The following is a 24753-nucleotide window of genomic DNA, read 5'->3' as shown; positions in this document are numbered from 1 at the left end:
TTTAGATTTTTTTTTTAAATTTGTCAGAGAGAGAGAGAGTGCGAGTGAGCACAGGCGGACAGAGTGGCAGGCAGAGGCAGAGGGAGAAGCAGGCTCTCCGCCAAGGAAGGAGTCCGATGTGGGACTCGATCCCAGGACGCTGGGATCATGACCTGAGCCGAAGGCAGCCACTTAACCAACTGAGCCACCCAGGCATCCCAGAAAAATTAAAAGATTTAAGAAAAGAAAAGCTAATGTTGACTGTAGAGTCAATAAATGTGCATGGGGTGACCTTGAATAACTCTTAAGAATAGAGCCAGAGAACAGAAGGTTGTTTTCACTGAGGTTCCACGGGTATATATCATAAAATATTTGTAGGTCAAACAAACTGGATCAGAAAAGAAAAATAATTACATGAGGAGCCAATGTCCCCTTGTATTATTCAGCTTAAATATCTTTTCTCAAAGTATTAATGTATAAATTTATAAAATTGCTGAATTAAATTTATATATAATGAAATAAGCATTAATGCAAGTACACAATTCAATGACATTTTATTGTAAATGTGCCTTATTTTTTATTGCTAAATATTTTTTTAGAATATATATATATTTTTTAATCATTTTTTTTTTAAACTTATTTTCAACATAACAGTATTCATTGTTTTTGTACCACACCCAGTGGTCCATGCAATCTGTGCCCTCTCTAATACCCACCACCTGGTTCCCCCAACCTCCCACCTCCCCACCTCTTCAAACCCTTCAGATTGTTCTTCAGAGTCCATAGTCTCTCATTGTTCACCTCCCCTTCCAATTCCCCCAACTCCCTTCTCCTAACTCCCCATGTCCTCCATGCTATTTGTTATGTTCCACAAATAAGTGAAACCACATGATAATTGACTCTCTCTGCTTGACTTATTTCACTCAGCATAATCTCTTCCAGTCCCGTCCATGTTGCTACAAAAGTTGGGTATTCATCCTTTCTGATGGAGGCATAATACTCCATAGTGTATATGGACCACATCTTCCTTATCCATTCCCCTTTCCCCAATCAATACTACCCCTATAGGTAAACCAATTTTTAATCCCCCTTTAGCTTAGGAAAGTTGAGTCCCTTAACAAAGATATCAAGATACATCCAGGAAGAATCAAAACAACCTTCCTCGCCCACACTGAGAATTTATAACCACTCTCCCATCTTTTTCTTCCACCAGTGTTTCTGTGTTTTTGTGTTTGTCCTGATAGTATATAAATCTTACACTTGGGGTTCTTTTTGACAAGGTTCTTCCTTTATTGCTAAATATTATTTCATTATATGAACATATCACTTTACTATCTTACTAATAGACTTCGGGGTTATTTCCAGTTTTTGGTTATTATGAATAAGACTCCTATAAACACTCTCATATAAGGTTTTGTGTAACCAATATTTTTAACTTCAAGTGAATACCAAGGAGTGGGAAAAAAATTACCAAGAAGTGGAATCAATGGATTATAAGGGCGGTGTATATTTAATTGTTTAAGAAATTGCCAACCAGTTTTCCAAGTGGTTGTACCACTGTCGTTTTAATTTTCATTTTCATGATGTCTAATAACATTGAGAATCTTTTCATGTACTTATAGGTTATTCACATATCTTCTTTCAGGTAGCATTTAAGTATTTTGTCCATTTTTTATTAGCCATTTTTGAGAGATTTTTATATATTCTGGACACAAGTCCTTAGATATATGTGTTGTTAATATTTTCAACCTCTGTGTTGCTTGCATTTGTTTTTCATAAAGACAAAAATTGAAAAACAGAATTCTTTTTTATTTCAAAGTCCAGTTTATCATTAAGTTCAATGTTTTTTGTGTGGCTGCTCTAAGAAATCTTTGCTGATTCTGTATTTGCAAAGATATTCTGCAATATTTTTTAAAGCTTTTACAGTTTTAACTGTTACATTTAGATCTTAATCTACCTCAAATTATTTTTTGTGTATCATGTAAGGAAGGAGTCAAGGTTAATTTTTTTCCCATATGGTTATTATACCCAACTTGTGGAAGATATTTTCCTTTTTCCTTTGAATTACATTGAACTCTTCCTTGAAAATCAGTTGAGTGTGTAAGTGTGAGTCTTTTTCTGGTAGATCTATTCTGTTCCTCTGATGTATTTGCATATCTATTTATAATACCACAATACCTCAGAATTGCAACATTATAGAGAGCCCTCAACTTAGGTAGTCCAAGGCCTTTAAAATAGAAATTTAGTCATTGATTTTAAATCTTATTTTTCTTTTTTTTTTTTTTTTTTTTTTTTTTTTTTAGATTTTATTTAATTATTTGTCAGAGAGAGAGAGGGAAAGAGAGCAAGCACAGGCAGACAGAATGGCAGGCAGAGGCAGAGGGAGAAGCAGGCTCCCCGCCAAGCAAGGAGCCCGATGTGGGACTCGATCCCAGGACGCTGGGATCATGACCTGAGCCGAAGGCAGCTGCTTAACCAACTGAGCCACCCAGGCGTCCCTTAAATCTTATTTTTAAAATAAACATGTGAAGGTATAAATTTCCCTCTATATATCACTTTAGTAGCACCCCACAAACTTTGGCATGCTGTTTTCATTTGAACTTAGTTGGATATATTTTCTAATTTTCTTTGTGATATATTCTTTTATCCATGGATTATTTCAAAGTGTTGATTAATTTCCAAAGTTTGAGGAATCTTCTAATTATCCTACTATTATTGATTTCTAATTTATTTCTGTTGTTTTCAAAGAACATACTCTGTGAGTGTTTAGTCTTTTCAGATTTATTGGTACATATTTACTGCCCGATATATTGTCTATCTTGATAGAAATTTTATGTGCACATGAAAACTATGTTCAGTAATTGTTGAGGTGATCTATAAATGTCAATAAGGTTGAGTTAGTTGATAGTGTTGTTCAAATAGTCTACAGCCCTATATGATCTTTTGCCCACTTGTTTTATCAATTACTGAGAGAAGGGTAATGAAATTGCCTACTATGTGGCCTTTTGTATTTATTTTAGTTCTGTCAGCTTTTATTTCATCTATTTTATAGTTCTCTTATTTGATCCATTCACTTTTAAGATTGTGATGTCTTCCTAATGAATTGGCAGGGTTTTATATGGTTTCATTTAAATCTATCTTCTAAGCTATTTCTTTTCTATTTGTCCCTTACATATTTTTCAGTCTTCATTTATTGTTTCTTTTGTGTTATTTGAATATTTGTAGTCTTTTATTTGATGTCCTCTATTGGATTTTGATTCTTATATTTGTCCTACTTGTACTACTTTCTCTTGGGATTATAATATGCATCTCTAATTTATCACAGTCTACTTAGAATTACTATCATACTACTTCATGTAAAAGTTGAAACATTTAAAAGAGTATGATTCACAGGGTGCCTGGGTGGCTCAGTTGGTTGAGTGTCCAACTTCTGATTTTGGCTCAAGTCATGATTTTGGGGTTGTGAAATTGAGCCCTGTGTTGGGCTTCATGCTGGGGGCATGGAACCTGCTTAAGATTCTCTCTCTCCCTCTCCCCCTATTTTTCCTTTCAAAAATAAATAAATAAAAGAGTATGATTTTATTTTCCCTCCTATACTTTGTGCTATTTTGTTATACGTTTAACTTCTACATATATTAAAAATACCAAAATATATTATTTATGCTTTAAATATCAGTTTTTTCTTTTTTTTTAAAAGATTTTATTTATTTATTTGACAGAGATAACAAGTAGGCAGAGAGGCAGGCAGAGAGAGAGGAAGGGAAGCAGGCTCCCCGCCGAGCAGAGAGCCCAATGTGGGGCTTGATCCCAGGACCCTGAGATCACGACCTGAGCAGAAGGCAGAGGTTTTAATCCACTGAGCCACCCAGGTGCCCAAATATCAGCTTTCTCTTAAAGAAATATAGAAGCTAAAAGAAAAAGAGACAGCCTTTATATTCACCCACATATTTACCATTTCTATTACTTTTCTTTTTTTTGTTATAGATTTGAGTTTTCTTCTAGTGCCATTTCTCTTTAGCCTGAAGAACTTTCTTTATCATCTTTCAGAGGTTAGGTCTCCTGGCAACAAATTTCCTCAGCTTTTGTTTATCTGAAAATGGTCATTATACCCTACTATTTTTCATTTTTTAAAAAATGTACAAATTGCATAAGGTAAAATTAATCTTTTTTTAAAAAGATTTTATTTATTTATTTTGAAAGAGAGAGGGAGAGAGAGCCGGGCGAGGGCAGAGGGAGAGGGAGAATCCCAAGGAGACTCCACATTGAGCACAGAGCCCAATCCCACAACTTTGAGATCACTACAGAGCTGAAACCAAGAGTTGGATGCCCAACAAACTGAGCCACCCAGGCACTCCAAATCTTTTTTTTTTCTTATATAGTTCTGCTAGCTTTGACAAACTCACATAGACAAATGTCTCCTTAATCAAGATATAGAACAATGTCATCACCCAAAATGTATTCCCATGTGACCCTTTAAAGTCAACCCATCCACACTGAGGAGGGTATGTACTATGGTGAGCACTGTGAATTGTTAACAGACCTGTACCCCTGAAACAAATAATACATCATATGTTAATAAAAATAATAAAATAAAAAATGCTTGATGATAAAAAAAAATAAAGTCAACCTATCCACCTACTACCAGTCAAAAGCAACCACTGAACTACTTTCTGTCCCCATAGTTTCATCTTTTCCAAAAGATCATATAAATGAAATCATGCTCTATGTAGCCATTTGATGCTAGCTTCTTTCACATAACAAAATACATTTGTGATATATCCAAGTCATTGCATATATCAATAATTCATTCTTTTTATGCTGAGTAGTATTTCTTCATGTGGACAAACTACAATGTGCTTATCCATTCTGCATTTAAGGAACATTTGTGTTGTTACAAATTTTGGTGACTATGCATGCAGAACGCCACTATAAACATATGTGAACAGATTTTTGTGTGAACATATATTTTCATTCATTTTGCTTGTGTAAATACATGGCTTGTACATTTAACTGTATAAGAAACCACTAACCTATTTTCCAAAGTGGCTGTACCATTTAGCATTCACTAGTGATGTATTTCCAGGTGTTTCACATCATTGCCAGTACTTATCAGGATTTTTTTTTGTCATTCTAATAGATGAGTAGTGATACCTCATCATGATTTTAATTTGGATTTCCCTAATGATTAATAATATTAAGCATCTTTTCGTGCACTGATTTGCCATTTGTGTATTTTCTTTGGTGAAGTTTGTTTAAAATTTTTTGCCATATTACTGATTTTGGTTAATATATTCTGGACATAAATTCTTTCTCAAATATGTGACTTGCATATATTTTTCCCTGTCTTTGGTTTGCCATTTTATTGCCTCAACAGTGTCTTCTGAAGGGCAGACATTCCAATAACGACCATACCCCCGCCCACACACACATATTTGCTTCTGAAGACACCTAATCTAGAGTTTCACTTAAATTGCTAATTGAAACAACTTTCACGCTCTTCCTTCAGCACCACTTCTTCTTATAAATATTTAAATTATCATATTAAAAAAGAGACATAAAGAAAGAGAGAAAGTGTATGTAGTTAAAAAAAATTTTTAAGTGAATACTTATGAACTCATTCCAATATTATGCACTACCTTGACATAAGGTAAAAGTAGGAGAGCCTCAAATGGGGTGACTGTGAGTTCTCTTTCCCACTCTGCTCTCATGGAAAAGATTCCCTAGCTGAATAACACTCCCCATCAGATAGATCAAGTTCAGTTCCCATTTATTTCAGAAATAAGGTTCAGTTCACTGCCAAGTGGCAGAATTATTCAAAGGAGCCAATGACAACCAGGTACACTCCACCCTTTTGATACTACAAAGCCTGTCTCCCCACAGCCTCTGTTTTCTCACTCTATTTCCAAATGCAACCCCTTTGTGGTTCTGTATAGCATATGAAATCCTCCTTCCCTTGCCTGTGAGTGCATGTGATAGTAACAAACTACTGCTCTCAATCTAAAAAAAATAATAATAAAACAAACAAACAACAAAAAAACACAAACATTCCTTATTTTGATAAAGTTCAACTTACCAGTTTCCTCTGTTTTGTATTATGCCTTTGGTGTTATGTCTGAGAAATCTTTGCCTAACTCAGGGTCACAAATATTTTTCTTATGTTTTCTTCTATCATCCTCTTTTTTGAAGGATATTTTCAATGGATATAGAATTCTGAATTTATAGGTTTTCTTTCTTCTCTTTTTCTTCCAGCATTTTATTTTTTTTTTAATTTACTTTTTTTTAAAGTAAACTCTATGCTGACATGGGGCTCAAACTCATGACCCTGAGAACAAAAGTCACATGCTGTACTTACTGAGAAAGTCAGGTGCCCCTCCTCCAGCATTTTAAAGATGTTGTTCCATAATGTTATGGCATCAACTACTTTTGGTGAAAGGTCAGTCACCATTTGTATTGTTTCTCCCATTAGTCTACTTAGGTTCCAACTCCCTTTTCTATCTCCTCAAAAGTGGCCCCAGATAAAAAGCCAGATTGAAAAGCAACTCACCTCATGTGTTTCTTTCTCTTAAGTTTCAAAGTTTTGAGCTATCTATGCTCAATACCTAGACATTATTACCACAAATAATTTGTGAAATGTTATAGTACTTCATGATAAGAGGGTAAGTCTGATACCTGTTACTCCATAATGGCTATATGGAGAATTCTAGCATGTTTAATATTCTTACTCTTATTTCTTCCATCCCTGTATGAAGCAATCAATAATATATTTTTGGATACCAACTATGAGAGTGTGCTTATTATTAAAGAGGCAAAGACATGGTCCCAACTATTAACTAGCTTATAATATTGTAAGCATATATATTTTTTAATTAACTTATTTCATTTTTTTAAATTGAAGTATACTTGACACAGCATGTTATATTAATTTCAGGTGTACAACATAATGATTCAAAAACTCTACACATTATGCTATGCTCACCACAAAAGTAGCCACCATCTGTCACCATACAATGTTATTACAATACCACTGACTATATGTCCTATGCTGTACCTTTCATCCCTGTGACTTATTCATTCCCTATTGAAGGTTTATACTGAAAGAGAAAATAGGGCATAAAATACAAGTTTTGCAAACTGTTCTTGAAACTCAAATATATCAAAATTTCCAGAATCATGGGCTGATAACTCTATAATAAATGTATGATTTCAAACCTCATTGTTGCTCAGCATTACCTTCTATTATCACCAACTGAAGCCCTCACCCATTTCTCACAGTAATAATTCTTAAGTTCATCTCTCTAACGCTGGAACAGTTAAACGTCCTTACTATAGATCCACTCACGGATAGTATGATTGACCATCTTCACAGATATCTTCTCTTGCTCAAATTCAACCCAAATGTGTATATTCAGACCTGCATGAAACTGTCCAATTGGGACCATTCTGTAGCTCATAAGTATCAATGGAAGGAATGTACTTATTCGCTGTTTGGTTGAAGTATTGCTAAAAAGGATCTCCAGAATTTGTTATTTGTCTTCCTTTTGCTTTAGTCTTTGAAAAACTGTTTGAGCTTGGAAATAATTCTTGAACACCTGTTTAACTTTCATAACAAATATTTCAAAGGAATCAACACTTGTATTTGTGGTTTTAATCACTCAAAGAGAATAATCAGGAAAAACCACTTTATTCTAGGTAATGTGCTAGACCGAAGGGGGCAGAGCACAAACATGCATAAGACTCATTTTTTACCCATGAGGAGTACACAGCTTAGAATGAGAGAAGGACACGTTAACAAATTTTGTGAATATAATTAAATTATAGTGCAATTATAGTGTTCTTGTGTGAAAGAGAGGGAAGAAGAGGGAGAGTGTTAGGGATTTGGGGAGGTGGGAACATGTTCTTTATCTTGGTGAGAGACTAACTGGCCTTTTGGTTTAAAAAATGTGTAGAAGAGCTTAAACCAACACATTTATTTCAGGAAAAACTGGGCTGAGCATAAAACCTTGACAAAAACCTCTTCTGGTCAACATTTGAACCTATAATATTGATTGCAACAGTGACTCTGAAATTCTGGACCCAGAGGTTATAAATCTTTTTGCCAGCAGGATGCAGTCTGCAGTTCGACATGTGAGCACCTCCATCTCATGGCAGGGAGTTATTGATGGAAATTGCCTGGTCCAGCCTCAGATGTGGCCCAATGCAAACAGGCCAGAGACATGACATGGATGTGCCCTATGCCAAAAAATATGCAATTTGGAGTAAGATTCTTGAAACAACCAAAGCTGAAGTCGGCAGGTGCTTTGTCAAACAAACCTGAGCTTAAGACCAGCAAAATTCAAGGCAAAGGTGGCAGCCAGGCAGCAAGTCAAGGTTTGAGGCAGAAACACCAGCAGGTTTTAAGTGAGGGGTCCCTTACTGACTGACACTATGGGAGGCTGGAGGCCTGACGTGTCAGTCAGCAAAGGGAAGGACAGTCATGTCATTGAATAGGACTGATACAAGATTGTCAGTATAAATACCAGTATTTTGTAGCTTATAAAATGATTGCATGCACAGAGAAAACCTCCAATCCCAACAGCTGTGTTGCAGTTTTAATGGAAGCAGGTCTTCTACCACGGTTCCTAAGGAAAAGGCAAATTCTATTAAAAATTCAACTTGCTTCTCAGAAGAGTGACCAATGCTAAGATAGGAAGGCAATACAAGGCCACACATTTTCAATGCAGATTGTATCATAACTTTGGATGCTTAAAGGAAAGCACTTATTTTCTCAAATTACTGCACAAAGTAATCTATGAAATGAAAATCCTTGCAAACACCAAGTGCACTCCGAGAGCACTTGAAGTACTTGGCAATCATTCTGAAGCTCTTTATTAAAACCCTAAAGCTTACTAAACCCCGCACATCAGATGAAAAAAAAGTCATTTTGAATTATTTGTGGAGGTCAAGGGGATTGCTTCAGTTGATACTTTTTTAAAGTTTTCCTCTCTTCCCTGCATTAATGACTATACTGGACAAAGATATTATTGCCCACAGATTGGTGTAAATGATTTGGTTTTAACAAAATACTTCTGCTAAAGTAGTCTCATAGAAGGCATGAACTTCTCAAACATATGGGCAAAGTTTTTGCTCTCTCTCCAAGTTTCAATGCCCTTCATATGTAAAATGAGGATATTGAGGGAAAATTGGAAATCTGTTCTAGTGACATAATCCTTCTACATATGGGCAAATGATTATACACTAAAAATGTCCATTGTCACTTAATATAAAATATTAGTATTTTGAAAAATTCTAAATATCCAAAACCAAGTTATGGTATAGTTGTTCAATGCACTATCATGCAACTGTATAGAATTACATTCACAAAGGGTTCTAGTGGCGTGTGAAAGTACCTGTGATACAGTGTGATGTTTTTTAATTAGAAAAGAATATCTACTTTTTTCTTTTGTTGCTTGTGCTTTGATTTTGGTGTCATATTTTAATCTTTTTAAAAAGATTTTATTTATTTCTTTTTGACAGAGAGAGAGCGTGCAAAAGCAGGGGCTGCTGCAGAGGGAGAGGGAGAGGGAGAAGCAGACTTCCTGCTGAGCAGGGAGCCTGAGGTGGGGCTCCATCCCAGGACCCTGGGATCATGACCTGAGCTAAAGACAGACACTTAATGGACTGAGCCACCCAGGTGCCCCGTGTCATGTTAATATTTGTACAAATTTCACGTAGAGGCTGGGGGAAACAGGTACTGTCATAGATTGCTGGTGGCAAAGCCACCAGCTTTGAGAGATGGAGGAGAATTTGGTAATATCGAACAAAACTACAAGGCATTTATCCTTCAATTTAGCAGTTCCAGTTCTCAGAATTTACCCTAAACATATGACTCAAACAATGTGAAAATACATATGATCAAGGCTATTTATTGGGATTACATATAATTGCAAAATATTGGAAACTGCCTAGATGCCTGAGCTTAGAGATAGGTTGAATAAACTATGATATGTATGCATGAGGATTATACAGTTGTGAAACATAATGAGGAAGATCTCTGTGAATTGATAAAGAGTGATTTCCAGGGAGATGATATTAAGTAAAAAAGGCAAAATGCAAAAAGGCATAAACATATGCTACCATTTGTGTGTATAGAAAGATGGAGATAAGAAAACGTGCATATGTCTGCTTATCTTTACAAAAAGAAACACAGAAAACAATGAATCATTACACATATGGAGGAATAGGGTGGGAAAAATACAGAAGGGAATGAATGACACTTCTCTGAATGCATCTTTTTTAATATTTTTGACTTTTGAACATATGCTAATGTTTTACATATTCAAAAAATGAAATTAAATCAGAATGAGGAAGGAAAAAATCTAAAACTGAAAGCAAATGGAAATAAATAAACTTTATTTTATTTTAAATGATTTTCATATCTACATTGAGGAGAAAGGCAGAAAGGACTAATACAATTAATTTAGGAATGAGGCATTTGATTATATATTCTTGTCTTGGGCAAGGTTGTGGGGAGGACAGGAGATTTGTAAACAAATTTTTATTTTTTTGAAGATTTTTATTTATTTATTTGAGGGAGAGAGAGTGCAAGAGAGCATGAGAGGAGAGAAGGTCAGAGGGAGAAGCAGACTCCCCATAGAGGTGGGATCCCGATGTGGGACTTGAGCCTGGGACTCCAGGATCATGACCTGAGCCGAATGAAGGCAGTCGTTCAACCAACTGAGCCACCCAGATGCCCAAATTCTGATTTTTAAAAATTTTTTTAAAATTTTATTTCTTTTAAAGATTTTTTTCTTTTTATGTATATATGTATGTATGTACTTATTTATTTATTTATTTTAGAGAGAGAGAGAGCACGAACAGAGGGTCAGGGGAAGGAATAGGGGTTGAAGGAGAAGTAGACTCCACAATGAGCAGGGCTTGATCCGAGGACCCCATGATCATGACCTTAGCTGAAGGCAGACGCTTAAGCACCTGAGTCACCAGGCACCCTGTGATTTCTTTCTAAAAGATTTCTTTATTTTACTGGTTTGGAGGAAGCAACTCTTAAAGTAGCATATGAGCAAAACTGATGATGTTGAGAGGCAGTGTTCTCACTGTGGAAGAAGGGACATTAAAGTATAGAATGTGAGGGAAAAAAAGCATAAAATGTGGAAAAGGCAACAGAAAGCTCTATGGAGATGGATTAGATTTGGAAGTGTCACTGAGGATCCATGATTTCTAAAATGTGCGTGTGTGTGTGTGTGTGTGTGTGTGCACTAATCCATGTGCAAGTGTGTATGTATGTGTGTATGTATGTTTGGTTGTATATTTAGATACCTGTGTATACACAGGCATATTTTCCTCACTCTATCCAGTAAGAGGGCCACAGAGCAAAGTTACTTCAGGGGCAATGAGCACATACGACACCCAGATCTAGATCTCCAATACCATTTCTCATGAAAGAGTCAGGACTCCTTGGAGAAATAAATGGTTGAGTCGAGGAATGAGGCAGACAGATACAAGATAAGCCTAGAGCATCTTGTTCCGTCTGAAAGTAACAAAGAGTAAAGAAAAAGTTGGTAAGTCAGTTCGTAAGAGCATAGGAATAACTTGACAGGGCTCCTACTGGTCAAATCTAGGACAATTTGAGCAACAAAATAATTAAGACCCATAATGAACCACTGATAAAATAGAAATTCAAGGGTTCACAATCATAATAAATAAATAAATGAATGGGTGTGAGGTGGGGCAGGAGAGGCCTTGCTTATATTAGAATTATTTTTTTTTCTAAGATTTTATTTATTTATTTGCCACAGAGACAGAGAGAGAGAGCACAAGCAGGGGGAGCGGCAGGCAAACAGAGAACCAGGCTCCTCACTGAACAAGGAGCCAGACATGGGGCTTGATCCCAGGACCCTGGGATCATGATCTGAGCTGAAGGAGGACGCTAAACCAACTGAGCAATCCAGGTGTCCCTTATAGAATTCTGTGGATTGACTGGCAAATGGGAAGGGAATTACTGGAGTTGGAAAATCATTATTTTGTAACCATAATGATAAAAATGGGGTCATTTAAGATCATCAATAGATATTAAATCCAGGGTGAAGTTTTAATGAGGAATGGGATAACTTCACAGCCTTCAAGTGCTTACTCACAGATTGCTTATGAATTTCAAGGTGAGAAAAATACTAATTACACACTGAAAAAATTGATAAACCTTTTGCAGAGTGATCAAAATTAACATTACCAATGTAGGGCAGATGGATAGGATATAACACCCTGTGAAGGCCGCAAACTGGAACGTGATCATGAGGAATACCAGACAAACCCCAGGTAAGGAAGAATTCATATAAAAAGATGCATGGATAGGAAAGTTCATAATATCTTATAATAGCCCTTAACTGGATATAACTGAAATGGTCAACAGTGAATGCATAAAGAGTGTGGTATAACCATACAAAGGAATACTACTCAGTGATAAAAAGAACAAACCGCCAATATATTCAACAATGTGGATGAATCTAAAAAGTATTCTGCTGAGTAAAAGAAGTTAGACATAAAAGTGTACACACTGTATAAGTCCATTATATGAAATCTGAGAATAGGAGGTGGTTTATGGAGATAGAAAGTAAATGAGCATTGCCTGAGGCAGAAGTAATTATGGAAATTGACTGTAAATGTGCATAAAGGAACTAGACAGATGTAATGGAAATTATCTGGAGTGGCTGGTGGTTACATGCATGTATATAGTGGACAAATGCATCACACTGTTTACAGAAAAATGATGTATTCTATTGTGTCTAAATTATACCTCAATAAGGCTTGTTTAAAAAGGTGAAGAGAAGGAGTAGTCAAGGGAAAAAATCTGCAAGAAAACACTAAAATAATCACACTTGTGACTGGGTGGTTTTTATTTTCACTTTTATGCTTTCCTGCATTTAATATGTTTGTCTAATGAGAGAAATCTTAATATTTATGATAAGGTTGTGTTTGTGTCTCAAGGCACTGTATTTTGTTTTGTATATGGCAATAGTGTGTGGCATTTCAGATTCCTCCATGTGAGGTGTGCTGTAGTGGCAACCTACCACTCAACTGAGAGACTTCACTGCTGTACATTTTGTGAAGGTCTTTTGATCTCTCTCAGTTGCATTTCTTTATAAAATGAAGGAAGTTGACAGGACTGAAGGAACCAAGAGAGGTAGTATGAACACGGCCCAGACTCTGGAGTCCTGCAACAAAAGAACCATCATCATCACCTCGTGTCTAGGTCAAAGCAAGGAGATATCAAGTGTGTGCTAAATGAAGGTATGCCAATTTGTGATAGACCATATGAGAATGGTCACCTAATCATCAAATTTAAGGTAAACTTTCCTGAGAATGGCTTTCTCTCTCCTGATAAACTCTTTTTGCTGGAAAAACTCCTACCTGTGAGGAAAGAAATAGAAGAGACTGATGAAATGGACCAAATAGAACTGGTAGACTCTGATCCAAATCAGAAAAGATGGCGCCATTACACTGGGGAAGCATAAGAAGATGATGAACATCATCCTAGGGGGTTGTTCAGTGTCAGACCTCTTAAAGAAGCCAGTGAATAATACCACTGGCATCTTTTTTGGGGTAGTGAATAAGTGAAGGACTATAATCATAGCTCACTACTTGCTATTGTTTTTTTTAATATTCAACTATAGTTGTGTTTTGAAAGTTAAATGAAGAATAAACTCAAGTATAAAAGCTCAAAAAAAAAAATGAAGGAAGTTGATCTACCTGACTCAAAATTTTCATGATACTTTTGGTACCAACTTAAGAACATAATATGTAAATCTTCTTAATTGGATTCTCAATAGTATCAGCAATGCATTTGCATATTCAAAAATCCTTTGAACTTTGCATGTGTTACATGTTTCTCCTGTAACCTATTACAACACAAATACCCAGAGGCCAGTTTAGAGGGCCTTCTAAATCCTTGACAGAAAGTATAACTCACAGTCATCTTCAGTTTATTGCTATATTAAGGTGCTACTGATTTTGCTTATTAAAGAAGAAAATGAGTCTTATTTCTTTAGTATTTTCTCTTGGCACTGAAAATATTGCAAGCCTCTGTTAAAGACAGTAGTAAACCTTCATACGTATAATCACATTAACAACCTTTTTCCTTCTCCAGTGAAAGAACCATAGGCTATAAAAGTTCCATATCCACTTTTTCTTTATTGAGTGAAACTGGCTTTTGAGTCCTCTGATTACATGATAATTGAATCAGATGTCTGGTTCTAAACGATATGTTTCCTTTGCTTTTCCATTTGTTTATTGTTGTTTGCATTGCTGCAAATGCATTAAAACTGAATGCTGATGAAAAGAGTTGAATTCTGACTGTCAGGTGGGAAGAACAAGTTTGCTGGCTGCAGATGCCATTTTAACTGTGTCTCTCAAGTGTAGATTCTTCTATTTGTCTGTAGCTCATTCTCTAAGACATGCTTTTTTCTTCAAATGAGAACGTCTTTCAGAAGGTATAGAAAATGAGAGAAAGCTTTTTTCCCCCCATCACTGCTTATATCAGGTGGCTGCATTAATGCCACAAAATAATAGGGAAAAGCTCTAAATTGGTTTTAGCAGCACTTTATGTCACATAAAGTAGAGTTTAGCTGGATTTTAATGATTTCATCAAGAACTAAATAAATGTAGCCAATATTCTGGATATTGTATCTACAAAATTCTACACTTTATTTACATTTCACAATGCTGGCTAAAGGGCTTGTTCTGCGAATTACTGAAGGAGACAGGAAGAATATGGCTCAGTATTTTGTTATGTTATATTTTCACAATACTCATATACAAGACCCAGGAATCTCATTGATGTGACAGGAAGTGACTTAATAAGTCCAACTCCTAATGACAATGCATTCCGGGGAATGTACATTCAACTGTGATCTTTACCTTCAACAATTTACAAATGAGTTTAATATGCCCGAGAGTGCTGTTCTCTATTGACAATATGTGAAGACAATTGTTCAGTGTGAGAAAACGGAAGCAGCTGGTACTATTGTGTATGCTTCAGATCACAAGAAAATGAGAGTATATCCTGTTTCCAGCTTATCCAGAAAATCTCTATTGAATCTTACAAAATTAGGAATCAAATTATTTTTGAAGACTTTTTGTTTCTCCTATTGTAATGAGATATAATACTTATGACTGAAATTTATTTCATTTCTAGAGATTCCTGCAATTTGGGAAAACTGGTAAGAAAGCATTATTAAGACAAAAACAAAACATGGCAATGATTTGAGCTATAAAGTCATGATTCTCCTACCTTCTCTTTTAGTGAAACATAGATGTTACATTTGCAGCAGACCTTCTGTGGTTAATGTGTTTGAGAATAAACACCGGCAGTTTCACTGAAACTAATTTACCTGCTTTTGATTAGTAATGCTTAGCATTTTAAGAGCCTGGAAGGAAATACAGGAAAAAGCAATCATCCAATCACTGTTACTTCATGGACATAGCAAGGAAAATTACTAAAAGGTCTATGCCCAAGTCCGTTCTTACACCTCCCAGATTTCTTAGCAAGGCCCTTCAACCCAGCTAAGGAAGTAATCTGGTGTTTTTGTTAAGTACTGACTTTTAAGAGCCAGAAAGTCCACAAGAGCTGCTTGACAGCTGGTGAATTATTGCAAGAAGATGTAGAAAGAAAAAATAGGTTTAATTTTTTAGTATAAAATTTTTTTTTTTTTTTTTTTTTTTTTAGTAACTCTCTGCCCAATGTGGGTCTTGAGCTCACAACCCCGAGCTCTACTGACTAAGCCAGCTGGTCACACCTTGCATCAGTTCTTGACAAAGTCCAGCCTGTAGCTGCAGTCTGACTTTCCATTCTGAGTCAAAAAAGGATAACAGCATCTGGCTTACTATTTCTAGGTCAGAAAGCTGGGAGAGAAGGTTAAAGAAAACATAGGTAGTGGAAACAAAGTTAGACTCTCTGAGTTACATCAGATAAAATAGAGTTACTCAATCCTAACTCCACATTTAGAAACACTTGGAGAGTTGTTAGTAACGTCTGGACCATGGTACAGAAAAATAAATCCATATATTTAGAGGTAGTCATGGACATGTGCAGCCATGGTTGAGAATCACTGATTTAAATAATCGTAACTTTTTTTCTAGCATATTCTTATGATAGACAAATTTTAAATCGAGAATATTTAATTAATTATTTAAAACTATTTTTCTTGAGGCATCTGGGGGGTGCAGTTGGTTAAGCATCCGACTCTTGGTTTCGATTCAGGTCCTGATCTCAGGATTATGAGATCAAGCCCCACATCAGACTCCATGCTCAGCACAGAGTCTGCTTGGGACTCTGTCTTTCCCCCTCACCTCCATGCTCTTGCTCTCTCTAAAATAAATAATTTTTTTTTAAACCTGTTTTTCTCTACTCATCATTTGCACAGTCTGAGGGTATTTAGTAGAACAATACTATGCTAAAACGTATTTAAAATATTATCATCTTGTTTGGTATATGATATAAACTCAATAAATATTAGTTTCTTTTTTGTTTTTCCAATGAATCTATGTATTTATAGATATGTTCACATACACAAACAAACATACATATAGTTACAGGACACTAAATAAGTACGACAATATTTTCATGGAAATATGGAATCAATCTTACTCTCCTTTAAAAAATATATATTTATTTATTTTAGAGAGAGAAAAGGAGCAGGCACACATGCACGAGATGGAGGTGAGGCAGAGGGAAAGAATCTCAAGCCAACCACCCCACTACACCTCCACTAATTGTGGCACCTCATGAGGGTTTTGATCTCATGACCCATGAGATCACGACCTGAGCCAAAACCAAGAGTCTGCCACTCCACAGACTGAGCCACCCAGGTACCCTTCACTTTGTTATTATTTGAATGACAACCAACTGTCTTCCCACAAAGAAAAAATCCTGATTTGAGTTTTAGCCATCTTTTCTAAAATATTTTCTTATTTGCAGTTACAAAAAGAGTAAGACATCTGTATCAGAATATTTTTGGTTGCAAGTAACAAAAAAATCTTTGACAAAGATGACATGTATTGGCTTAATTTTCTGAAACTTCTAAAGGTGTTTATACTGTAGGTTAGTGTGGATGGCTTCAAGTTAGAATTAATTCAGCAAAGTAAAAGTGTCATCAAAAGCAAATTTCTCTCTACTCTTTTTTTTCATGGGGTTGGCCGGTTCCTGAGGTTGGTTCCCCTAGCTCTTTCAAGATGGTTTCCAACACAAGCCATGCCACAGACTTCCTAGTTCCTATTCAGTGAGCATGTGTAAAATTCTCTTCTTCCAATCATAAAACAGAGTCCTGGTTAACACTTTACTTAGACCAACTAGATCATACCACATGCTCATCCTTAACCAATAATTGTCCAAACGGGAAAGGGTTATGTTGATTGGTTTGGGTAGACCCAGAACTGGAACCAGGGGGATAGGTAGGGTGGGGTGGGGATGGCCAGCCTTGCTCAAATGACAAGATTGCCTCCTGTGTATGTATACGTGTATGTGTGTGTGTCTGTGTGTGTGTGTCTACGTGTGATGGTAAGTAGGTAGATTCCAGGGAAATTAATCATCAATGTCTACTACACTGCTCAAAATAACATATTTAAACAATTGATCAAATAAACATTAATAAGTCAGAATTCATGAATGCATATAAATATTTTTGTTTATCAACATGTATGGCTATAGTATTAGAAGGGATTAAGATGTAACAAAAGTTTTCCTTTTTAAATTCATGAACAGGGGCGCCTGGGTGGCTCAGTGGGTTAAGCCGCTGCCTTCGGCTCAGGTCATGATCCCAGGTCCTGGGTTCAAGCCCCGCATCGGGCTTTCTGCTCAGTAGGGAGCCTGCTTCCTCCTCTCTCTCTGCCTGCCTCTCTGCCTGCTTGTGATTTCTCTGTCAAATAAATAAATAAAATCTTTAAAAAAAAAAAATAAATTCATGAACAATGTAAGGTATCCAGCATAATACTATCTTGTATACATTTATAAATCCACATTATCTATAATTTTGAGTAAATTGAAAATAATTTTCCACTATAACATCCCTTGTCTTATTCAAATATTACACTGGAAATAATATATATAGTTTATATATACATACCTATATATATATATGAATTTTCTCACATCAAGATGCTGTTAGTGTTTAATAATATTTTCATGTGGGATCCTAGGCGAAAATAAATATGCTAGAGTTCTGTTTATTGGATTGTTAGATCCAAACAAATATTTTTGTACTAATGATTTAGTAACCATTTGGAAAAAAATAATACATATAAATTGAAAGAAAAAATATAACTTTTATTTCATTCTTAAATAATCACAATTTGTATTTGCCTGTTGGGCACAGCACATCTCAAATCTTGGAATCACTTTGGATACCATCACCCTCATTTCTTGTTCTATATTGACTTGTGTACGGTGCTTGTTCTTTTTTTTTTTAAAGATTTTATTTATTTGACAGAGAGAGATCACAAGTAGGCAGAGAGGCAAGCAGAGCGAGAGAAAGAGGGAGGAGGAAGCAGGCTCCCTGCCTAGCAGAGAGCCCAATGCGGGACTCGATCCCAGGACCCTGAGATCATGACCAGAGCTGAAGGCAGAGGCCTAACCCACTGAGCCACCCAGGCAGCCCGTATGGTGCTTGCTTCTTATCATGGCAACTACAAAAATCCAGACTCACAAAGACACAATCTAATCAAAGGGAATTTCATATGATCTAATGGTAGAACTGTGAACTACTTTGGCCTAGTAGTACAGATCATATCTGATAAATGTTATGATAAATGTTACTGGACTTCTTTTGAAAATTTAAAATATCTCTTAGTGTCCTAGGGTACCTTCATACACAGTTTGGGAACTGCAGTGACAGTTGTTTAACAGAAGACAAAGTAAAATTCAGAATTGGAAAGCCAGGTTCTCCAATTAAAAATATGAGGAGGTGACAGGTAGTATTAAAAACAGGAAGTTGCAATATAAGTCTTTCAATATCTTCTTAAAAAGTTAAATATTTGATCTGTATAAAATATTTTTTTATTTATATGCTTTTCCCTGAAAACACATTAATGGAAAAAAGTACATTATAAGGTATCAATTAATCTTTGGAATTTTAAAAACTACTTCAATATATTAGCATTCTATGCTCAATATTACCATGGAATTACAAACTCATTCTCATGAAAAATGGGGAGAGGCCCATCTAAGAAGAGATACAATCTCATATTAATGTAGATTTAAAATTTTAGTACACTTCTAACTAAAACAGAACCAGTACCTATGGCAATGATTGCTGGGACCAGTCGATATTCTGAATCTATTAGCCTTATCAACTTATCTCACATTTATGCCTAGGGAGATATTAGAACATAAAGAATTCATCCCCTCTGTTTTTCCTTTTACTATGGCTGACTGTCACAGAATTAGGGTGGATAGAGTCCTATTTTTTATCCTCCTAAAAAGACCAGTAAAAACTCATAGGCTAATGTATCACAGTAAGATTTTAGAAGGAGAAAAATCAATTGTCAGTAAGATACTTTGTAATAAATCTTATAGAAATGACCTTGTTCTCTTCTTCATAGGAAGAAGAGAAGCCAATCAAAATGGCATGAATGATTAATGCATTTCATACAAAACCCACAATATCCTTAGAATATATTTGCTAAGGTGCTGCAGTGATAAGAAGGCAAACAAATGACAGAGCTCAAGTAAGGAGCTTCAGAAAGAGTTCTTAACAAAGACACATGCAGTTAATTTCTTAGTTTCTGTTGACTGTATAAACCAAAGTACTACTACCAGAATATATGTTGTAAGGAAAAAGTGACATTCAGATACTAGGTTAAAGGTGTGAAAATGGGGCTATATAGTAGATTTGATTATTGAATAATCCTATAAGAGGTTGATGCATTCTGCTCTGCCGACATAAGGTTAGTCACATGATTTGGTTTGACCAAATGCAGTGTGTCACTTTTTAGCACAAATTTTAAGACTGAATATGTGGTTCACCATATGGTCTTCCCTCTGTGACAATGACCAACACTATTCCAGGTTAAGACTGCTCCATCAATGTTGAGCAGAGCTGCATCTAACCCCGGCTGGGCATGTGAAATGACGGAACCACTGAAATATTCAGTGTTTGTCACTGCAACATAATCAAAACCATCTTGACTGATGCAAGTTATTAGCCAATAGTATTAGCAAAAACTAAATATGAGTATATAGAAAAAAAAGAACAATAACAAAAAAAGCAATTGCTTTCATAAAGGGTATATCAAAATTTAATAAGCACCTAAAAAAGTCAGACCTTGGAAATGGAGAAAAGAGGAAAGAAATCATTGGTAGTAACCCCATTGTTAGAATCCATGACCTGTAGTGGACTCTCATGACTATCCTGGAACAGCCACTGACATATATTTTTTCTAAGCTCAGAGAGTTTCAGTTGCTTTCTTGTGGTCACACAGCTAATAAGGGACAGGCCCAAAATGCTTTGCTTTCAACTATATTACACTGTCACCTGAGTACCTGGCTAGGTGTGGCAGCTGTGAGGACTACAATAAACACAACCTCCAGTTGCACGGCTTTCGGGATTCCAGACTGGCTAAAGGCATTTAAACCTAAGATATACTCTCCCCAAGAAGCCCACCACCTGCCAATGACTGAGCATGACAAGGGTATTTGGGTCTGGACATTTCTGCCCAATGCAATGTCTTCTTTATGGATAATCTTCATTCTGGGGCTCCCTGTTGGAATGCTGGGTTTTTCTCAGAGCTGCACTGTAGTCTGAGGTTTTTCCAATCTCCTCCTCCTAGCTGCCCCCCTCCCTTCACAGGTGTCAGGCCTGTATCATGATCTGAAGGCTTTCCCTGCCTATTCCTGCTCTCCTAGCCCTTATCTTATATGGGTTTTGCCTGTGTAACAAATATTAGTCTGACACTTGTTACAATGGTGAGGAAGACTTTATTCAGGATCTTTGGGATAGATGTCAACACTATCACAATAGGGGAGAGAGCTCAGGCTCAACTTTTAATATAGCAAAGATAGCTGTGAATTAGAGCCAATGAACAGAATGAGGGAAGTTAGTGGTTAGAAAATTACTAAAATGAGACATCATGGCTAGGAGGTTTCTTGCTAAATTGACTTAATGGGATTCTTGCTGAAGGCAGGTCAGGGTGATCAGATCAAGGTGGGGAGGTGGGGATTCTCACTCAACTGTCTTAGCAGGATTCTTACTAAAACTGGGAGGCAAAAGTCAAGGCCCAAGGATGAGGTGTAGATGAAAAGTTGATTCAGACGAGACTATCTAAAGTTTAGTCAAGAGTCTTTGTCATGTCCCAATAAATCTCTTATACTTAACTCCATCTTTGCACCTACTTCCTGGAGGTTCTGAATTTTCACACTAGATGAACTTGGAAATCTGATCTGTACCCTGTTTTGTGCCAAAATATGTAGACCTTTATGCCTAGATTACTATGGCTTGAAGGATAAAGTTCCTCCTGTTTAAAAAGAGAGAGAGAGAGAGAGAGAGAGAGAGAGGCTTGAGTGCTGGTAATGTGCTGCCATCTATGGGTTATTTTCTTTCTTTTTTATTAACATAAAATATATTATTTGTTTCAGGGGTACAGGTCAGTGAGTCATCAGTCTTATACAAGTCACAACACTCACCATAGCACATACTCTCCCCAATGCCCATCACCCAGATATTCCATCCCTTCCACCCCTCTCCCCTCCAGCAACCCTAAGTTTGTTTCCTGAGATTAAGAGTCTCTTATGGTTTGTCTCCCTCCCTGGTCCCATCTTGTTTCATTTTCCCCTCCCTTCCCCTATGACCCTCTGTCTTGTTTCTTAAATTCCTCATATCAGTGAGATCATATGATAATTGTCTTTCTCTGATTGACTTATTTTGCTTAGCATAATATGGGCTATTTTCTGTTTGTTAAACACTGAAGGTAGGAGTTTATACAGATTATCTCATTGAATGCTCTTCTAATGTTGCCAGTTAGATATTATGACTATTTTTATTTTATACATGAAGAAACTGAAGCTTAGGTGAAATGATTCCATAAGATGTTCCTTGCAATGCATGGCAGAGGAAAAATTGAGGCACACACCTGTCATATTCTAAACTATTGCTATTTACCCATAGTTAAAATCTTAGTTGATAAATTACTATTATGCAGGTTTGCTAAGTATGGGGAGAGGTATAATATTTGGAGTTTGCTTTATGGTAGGAAGGAATTGAGAGGTATAAGAAGTTTGTGAGTATAACATTTTATGCATACTGTTCCCATTGTTATGCCTAGCCCCTGAAGAATAAAACCTGTTGTGAGAGTCACAATTTGGGTATATAACTTCTTGAATGGGGAGTTCTACAGCTAACATAAATCTGAGAACTATACAACAAAACAGAAAACAGAGAAAAAATAAATGACTCTAAATTCATGTTACGTTCAAAGTTCTTTTCACTTCTTTTGGATAAAAAGAATCTGAGAATACTTGGCCATGGACCCAGATTGTGACTCCCAGCCCTTCAGATGAGGAAGTGCTTGTACCAAGTATTATTCTTTCTTCTGTACCTGCTCCTTTACAACATCTGTTCTAACCTAGCCAATAGTGGAGAACGGGGAGAGTTGCTGATTATGTAATGGAAATTGAATAAGGATGCAGCATATTAAGAGAGATAAATGTCCATAGTCTAACTGGTATTGCTTGTTTTTCATCCCTACCTAAACCCTGACCTCTAGCCCATAGGTTCTTGATGCAACCTATTCCAAGTATACTGCCTTGGCCTGAGTTAAGAATAGATCATTCGTTCTTTAATTCGTGAAACAAAAATTAGGTACCATACCTGATAATATCATTGCTGTGTCCAAATCCATCTGATTCCGTTTTACCAGATACATGTGTACCTTTGTACACTTTGATGTGCTTTTGCTTCCAACAGCCTGCAAATTTGGGTCATTTCCACAGGATTGCCCTTGGGCTACTGGTGCCTCTTTGTTTTAGTTCACACACTGAGCTGGAAGTACCTGGGGATGTATAGTCTGTTTGAATGGCAGGGCAATTCCTTTTCTTGGATCAAGATAACCATGAGAATTAACTTTCACTCCAGAGTTACCCTATGGGTTCAGGTGATGTTTTACTTTCCACAGGAATTTCCCTGAAATCACATCCTTGCTTGACTTCCTCCCTTTGCCTGTCCTGCTTGCCCCACTCCCCTACCAGTTTCCTCTGAGTCAGACACACTACCTTAATAAATCACTTACATCAGGATTCCTTGTCCCAGAGTCTTTTTCTAAACCCAAGAAAAGCACCCGCTAAGTCTAAGTCATGATGTGAAGTAATAACAATAGCTCTTGCCTTCAAATGTGTAATTGAATGATCACAATATTTTATGCTATAACACAGGAAACATATATTATAAAATGATACTACTGGTGAGAGGCAAGATGGTGGAAGAGCAGCAGACTGAAATGACATCAGATCCCAGGAGTTCAGCTAGATAGTTCTCAAACCATTCTGAACACCTACACACCCAACAGGAGATTGAAGAAAAGAAGAGCAGCAATTCTAGGACTAGAAAATCGACCAGTTTCTGAAAAGTAGGATGTACAGAGAAGTGAATCTGAAGCCATGGGAAGATAGACCTCGGAGGGGGAGGGGCCGGCTCCCAGCAAGCGGCAGAGCAGTGGAGCACAAAATCAGAACTTTTAAAATTCTGCTCCACTGAGGACATCGCTCCAGAGGCTAAGCAGAGGTGGAGCCCTCCTGGGGACAGTGTGGTTTCAGGTTCTGTAGGATCACAAAAAGTTTGGGGGTGTGTGAGTGTGGCAGAGCTCCCAGGTATCAGAGCCAGGAAGCGGGCAGCAGAGACGGAGCCAAGGAGTGAGCTTTCAGCTCGGGGTTACCTTAAACCATGATCCACAGCACAGTCAGACCACTGTTCTTTGAGCAGGGACCCCACAAGTGGCAGACCTGGAGAGACTCACCTTCCTGCTCTGAGAGGACCAGCACAGCAGGAACCTGCTGGGTTTGGAGACTCCAGGTGGGGCCTTGTGCCACAGATAGAAACACTAGGTCATAGGCCAGGTGAGCTCAGAGTGTGGCCAGAGACCAGGGAGACAGGAATAACTGACTGCTTATCTCTGAGGGCGCACTGAGGAGTGGAGCCCTGAGATCTCAGTTCCTCTAGCTAGAGAATGGGAGGCTGTCATTTTCATTCCTGTCCTCCAAAGCAGTATGGAAAGCGTTCAGGGAACAAAAGCTTCGAGAGCAAACCAGAGCAGATTATTTAGCCCAGTCCCTGGCCAGGGTGGGGCAATTCGACCTCGGGTAAAGACATCTGAGAATCACAGCAACAGGCCCCTCCCCAAGAAGATCAGCAAGAACATCCAGCCAAGACCAAGCTTACTGATCAAGGAGAACAGCAGAATTCCAGAGCTAGGGGAAAGCAACTCATAGAATTCATGGCTTTTTCCCCCATGATCCTTCAGTCTTGCAAAGTTAATTTATTTTATTTTATTTTTTTCTTATCTTTTTTTTTAAACTTTTCCTCTTTCCTCTTTTAACGTGTTTTTAACTAGTTTATCTTAACAATGCCTTTCTTAAAAAACTTTTTAAACCTTCATTGTTACAGTCATATTTTATCCCTTCATTGTATTTAACCTTATTTTTTGTATACATATAGGGTTTTTTTCCTAAAAAATTTTAGGATAAAATTCCTTCTAATAGATCAAAATATACCCCAATCTAGGACATGGCTTTGTTCTAGTCTC

General features: G+C 36.8%; 1 pseudogene; it reads right to left on the bottom strand.

The window, feature by feature from the left end:
• The window catches only part of LOC111150380, a 40527-nt pseudogene extending 33109 nt beyond the window's left edge, over window positions 1–7418 (bottom strand).
• Between the last annotated feature and the right edge of the window lie 17335 nt (window positions 7419–24753).

The sequence above is a fragment of the Enhydra lutris genome, unplaced genomic scaffold (genome assembly GCF_002288905.1).
Source record: "Enhydra lutris kenyoni isolate GAN:26980312 unplaced genomic scaffold, ASM228890v2 scaffoldscaffold23, whole genome shotgun sequence".
NCBI lineage: Eukaryota > Metazoa > Chordata > Mammalia > Carnivora > Mustelidae > Enhydra > Enhydra lutris.
This window is presented reverse-complemented; position numbering and strand designations above follow the sequence as displayed.